Below are 6,000 nucleotides of genomic sequence, written 5' to 3' on the forward strand. Positions count from 1 at the left end.
CCTTGCTATTGCAACAGGTCCATTGGACAGACCTTGCTATTGCAGCAGGCCCATTGGACAGACCATGCTATTGCAACAGGTCCATTGCACAGACCTTGCTATTGCAGCAGGCCCATTGGACAGACCTTGCTATTGCAACAGGTCCGTTGGACAGACCTTGCAATTGCAACAGGTCCGTTGGACAGACCTTGCTATTGCAGCAGGTCCATTGGACAGACCTTGCTATTGCAACAGGTCCATTGGACAGTGACAAATACTTAATTCTTATCAGCATTGCTGTAGGTTGCGTAAAGGAAACACACAGCAGACCATTTATAATTCATAATTACTAAAACACTGAAAATCCCTGTATGAGATGAGTTTTCAGATTTAATAAACAAGACAGGGCGAAAGGGAACTGAACAAAAACTAGTCTCATCATTCATGCATGGTTCAACATTTGGTGCAAATACAGTGGTGGAAAATACTTCAAAGTACTACTTAAGTCGTTTTTGTCTGTATCTGTACTTTACTATTTATATTTTTGACAACTTTTACTTTTACTCCACTACATTGCTAAAGAAAGTATGTACACAAATACTGTGTTTATAAATTATGTCCAAGTGTTGGAGTGTGCCCCTGACTGTCCGTAAACAAGAAAATTGTGCCGTCATGTTTGCTTTACAAGGAATTTGATTCATGTACAGCCTTTACTTTTACTCAAGTATGACAATTGAGTACTTTTTCCACCGCTGTACTTACGTACACTTAAAACCAGATTATTTTAGACTTTTACTCAAGTAGTATTTTACTCAGTGACATTCCTTTTTACTTGAGCCATTTTCTATTAAGGTTGGCATGGGTCCTCAGATCCTCAAAAAGTTATACAGCTGCACCATCGAGAGCATCCTGACTGGTTGCATCACTGCCTGGTATAGCAACTGCTATGCATCCGACCGCAAGGCGCTACAGAGGGTAGTGAGTACGGCCCAGTAAATCACTGGGGCCAAGCTTCCTGCCATCCAGGACCTCTATACCAGGCGGTGTCAGAAGAAGGCCCTAAATATTGCCAAAGACTCCAGCCAACTTAGTCATAGATTGTTCTCTCTGCTACAGCACGGCAAGCGGTACCGAAGCGCCAAGTCGAGGTCCAAAAATACTTTTTAAAAGCTAGTCAAACGGCTACCCCAGCTATTCAGTGTTTATTATCTATGCATAGTCACTTTACCCCGACCTACATGTACAGTTGAAATGGGAAGTTTACATACACCTTAGCCAAATGCATTTAAACTCTCTTTACTTTTACTCAAGTATGAAAATATTATACTTTTTCACCACTGTGCAAATATGTTGGGTTAAACGCCTACCATTGGCAGTGTGTTCAGCAAACACACATATCACTTAGACCTATTTCCCCATGTCATAAACAACTTCTTGATAAATGTATTTGTTATCACTATAGCTAGGTTTACATCCAATTGGTGACTGATTTCCATGCGAATATTCTATAATCTATATAAAAACAATATGCGCATTCTCCCACAAGTTTCCATCAAATAGACCTGCTGTAGATAAAAGGATATGCGTGGTGACGTAGCCTATTGCACAGAGATACAGTTGAGGTAGGAAGTTTACATACACTGAGGTTGGAGTCATTAAAACTCATTTTTCAACCACTCCACAAATTTCTTGTTCACAAACTATAGTTTTGGCAAGTCGGTTAGGACATCTACTTTGTGCATGACACAAAGAATTTTTCCAACAATTGTTTACAGACAGATTATTTCACTTATAATTCACTGTATCACAATTTCAGTGGGTCAGAAGTTTGCATACACTAAGTTGACTGTGCCTTTAAACAGCTTGGAAAATTTCAGAAAATTATGTCATGGCTTTAGGAGCTTCTGATAGGCTAATTGACATCATTGGAGTCAATTGGAGGTGTACCTGTGGATGTATTTCAAGGCCTACCTTCAAACACAGTGCCTCTTTGCTTGACATCATGGGAAAATCAAAAGAAATCAGCCAAGACCAAACTGTAGACCTCCGCAAGTCTGGTTCATCCTTGGGAGCAATTTCCAAACGCCTGAAGGTACCACGTTCATCTGTACAAACAATAGTACGCAAGTATAAACACCATGGGACCACGCAGCCGCCATACCGCTCAGGAAGGAGATGCGTTCTGTCTCCTAGTGATGAACGTACTTTGGTGCGAAAAGTGCAAATCAATCCCAGAACAACAGCAAAGGACCTTGTGAAGATGCTGGAGGAAACAGGTACAAAAGTATTTATATCCACAGTAAAACGAGTCCTATATTGACATAAACTGAAAGGCCGCTCGGCAAGGAAGAAGCCACTGCTCCAAAACCGCCATAAAAAAAGCCAGACTACGGTTTGCAACTGCAGATGGGGACAAAGATCATACTTTTTGGAGAAATGTCCTCTGGTCTGATGAAACAAAAATAGAACTGTTTGGCCATAATGACCATCGTTATGTTTGGAGGAAAAAAGGGGGAGGCTTGCAAGATGAAGATCACCATCCCAACCGTGAAGCACGGGGGTGGCAGCATCATGTTGTGGGGGTGCTTTGCTGCAGGAGGGACTGGTGCACTTCACAAAATAGATGGCATCATGAGGATGGAAAATTATGTGGATATATTGAAGCAACATCTCAAGACATCAGTCACGAAGTTAAAGCTTGGTCGCAAATGGGTCTTCCAAATGGACAATGACCCCAAGCATAATTCCAAAGTTGTGGCAAAATGGCTAAAGGACAACAAAGTCAAGGTATTGGAGTGGCCATCACAAAGCCCTGACCTCAATCCTATAGAAAATTTGTGGGCAGAACTGAAAAAGTGTGTGCGAGCAAGGAGGCCTACAAACCTGACTCAGTTACACCAGCTCTGTCAGGAGGAATGGGCAAAAATTCACCCAACTTATTGTGGGAAGCTTGTGGAAGGCTACCCGAAACGTTTGACCCACGTTTGACCCAAGTTAAACAATGTATAGGCAACGCTACCAAATACTAATTGAGTGTATGTAAACTTCTGACCCACTGGGAATGTTATGAAAGAAATAAAAGCTGAAATAAATCATTCTCTCAACTATTATTCTGACATTTCACATTCTTAAAATAAAGTGGTGATCCTAACTGACCTAAGACAGGGAATTATTACTAGGATTAAAATGTCAGGAATTGTGAAAAACTGAGTTTAAATGTATTTGGCTAAGGTGTATGTAAACTTCTAACTTCAATTATATATAAATGTTGAGGTAAAATTCCCATGTACTGAATAAAAAAATACAGGTTAAATGGGTTTCCATCGCATGTGTCCTCTAAACAAACATACATGATGAGATTATAACGGACAAAAGAGAGATGTTATTTGTATTTGTGAAACAGGCAGTGGAGCATCGATGATCACGTCACCAGAATAAGACCCTGGATGTTTATTGGAAAGCAGCAGCTGATCATCTTGTAGTTTCACCACCTTGTAAAGTTCATAACTTATTTCATCTGTAGCCTAATAAACTGCCTGTTTTCCCGACGAGTCGCAGTGGTCAGGAACACAACATGTCCTATGTTGGTTATTATATCAATATCCGCGTATAATGTCGTTTCCATCGACATTTCTTGCATAATTAATTTTACCGACACAAAAAGATCCCACCTTTGTCGAGGGTATTTTTTTTTTTTTTCGTAAATGTGGAAAGTTTACGGATAAAATGTGTTACCATCAGGCCCTGTGATGACATGTTTTATCCGACATGGAGGCCTCCTTTACGGCATAAAACGGTTCGATAGAAACCTGGGTCGTGTTCTGGTCACACGTTCATCAACAGTAGGACAGCTGTTGTGTTCTGGTTCACAGCAAGACGAGATGATGTGACAAACAGCTTCCACGCCAACAGAAGAGCCTGTCTTATCACTGACAGTTACCGTAGACATGTGTGGTGTTACACGCACGCAAATCCCCACAACACACATCATCCACTATATCTCACGCTACTTGTATATCCATATCCTACACGAAGCCCCAACTAAGTAACTAAGTGGGGATCCACGTCCACGTCGTTACACTGTATTTGTTAGATGAACTTAGAGGAGGCAGAGCGGACAGTTCAGCAGCGACACAACGTTGTCTTTTGTTTCAGAACAGAAGGCAGGCAGCGTGGCACCATGACAACTTGGAGGTGGCATAGACTGAAATGAAATGCTACAAATTGGCGAACCAAACTGCACAATTATGGTCACCAGTTGCAAGTTAGTTTATAGGCCAAAAAAAAATAGGATACAAAAAAAAAACCGCGTCATAGGCTATGACGGTTGCATGACATGTTATTACTAAGTTATAACATGAATATCTGTGTTCATGTCTGCAGCCCAACGCCGATACACCTGTTAGATAGTTGAGCATATGGAGCAAATGGATCTGAAATAATAATTGTCTGAAAATGTTGTAGGAGGAAGATGTTATAAATGTATCGACCAGCCCACCGCCCACATGCCGTTATTTTCCCACGCACACCAGTAGTAAACAATGATTTACAGTAGCTCATATTCCGCTGTTAAAACAGCTCTGATATCATGTATATCTATGTTTAAATAACATCATTTCACTTGAAGATGATTCTGTTGAAAGTAGTTGTACATATTGTGAAAATGATGCATTAGGGTAGTGTGTGTATCAGAGCCTCTGTTGTTTTCGCGAAGAAAGAAACGCCCCTTACATATCTTAAAATGGCAGCATATCTTCATCTAATGTCTTCATTTGGGACTTTTACTGGCCATGTGTGGCCATACTCCATTACTTACAGTAATGACACATATCATGCGAGAGTACAGACAATAGAAAAAGCGTTGGCAACTAACTCAACAAGCGAAGGAAAAACGGGCTATTTTCTATTACTTTATTAAGTCAAGTCTAGATAATGAACAAGCAAACGTCCCTGCGCATACACACAGAGATGGTCTCTCTAATCTATAGTTTATTTCAGTGACCTGAAGTCCTTAACTGAATAGAATAAGACCAATAAATCTATGTGAACACTTCAAAGAAGGTTAGGTTTAGGCTGCGAGGGGCTTGTTTGCGCCCCCCTTCCCCCCCTTCCTGCGTTCAATTCTCTACATTTTCTATCCGTGACTATAATTCCACTACACATTAAACAGTGCGAGGTGCTATGCAAAAATGTTACATGCGTTTGTGTAATGGGCAATTACTGTAAAGAAAAAAACAACATACCCATCCATTGCACAGAGGAAACAGTGTAGAAAGGACAGTGAACGCTCAGGAAAGTGAAGACATCGGTTTGGGTGTTGTTACTACTGCTCAGCTAGATCGCGCCCCTCCAACACTGAAATGTTCACTCTCATACGCACAATGGCACGCTTCCTGTTAATAAACTGACGTGAAAATACACAGACATGTACAGACGCCTTGCCTGCCTGCCTCGCTGTACAAAATGGCCTCTCCTCTCAGGCAGCTCCAACATAGACACACACACACACGCACACACCTTTGTCACTTACAACAACGAACGCACATCCATGTATACACCACTCTGCGCCCTAGCGCGCCATCACCGCGCACACAGTTTGGATAGAAATTAGGATAGAATAGCTCTGTGCCGCCATGTCAGCGATAAAGACTGCGATCTCATCTAGGGACAGAGTGGACTCTAGTCGAATGCTGCAGACTAGCACTTAGTTGAACAGGAATAATCTTGTTCAATGGCAGGTGTTAATTCATTAAGTTAATGGATCACACTGATCCAAGACTCACTTTAATTAATTGGTCACATTAATTTATCCATGAGAGACACCGTGAAATCGTAGCACTTTTTGTTTTTTGGGGGGCTTAATAAAGAAATTCTTTAACATATACAGTTTTAAAGAATAATTAACACAAACATGTTTATTTTACTATCATTGTGGGACCAAACAATTTAGTCCCATTCAAAATACTATTTTTCCTAACCTTAAACTAAACTTAAACCCAAACCTAATCCTAATTGTAACCC

At 40.8% G+C, this 6,000-nt stretch overlaps 1 protein-coding gene across 1 annotated transcript in view; it reads right to left on the reverse strand.

The window, feature by feature from the left end:
• Positions 1–5,445, reverse strand: part of LOC115160185 (polypyrimidine tract-binding protein 3-like) — a 98,894-nt gene extending 93,449 nt beyond the window's left edge. Inside the window, 1 exon segment of the mRNA XM_029710567.1 lies at positions 5,223–5,445. The gene's annotated coding sequence lies outside the window, so the exon portion shown is untranslated.
• Positions 5,446–6,000: the final 555 nt, after the last annotated feature.

Source organism: Salmo trutta, chromosome 23 (genome assembly GCF_901001165.1).
Source record: "Salmo trutta chromosome 23, fSalTru1.1, whole genome shotgun sequence".
NCBI lineage: Eukaryota > Metazoa > Chordata > Actinopteri > Salmoniformes > Salmonidae > Salmo > Salmo trutta.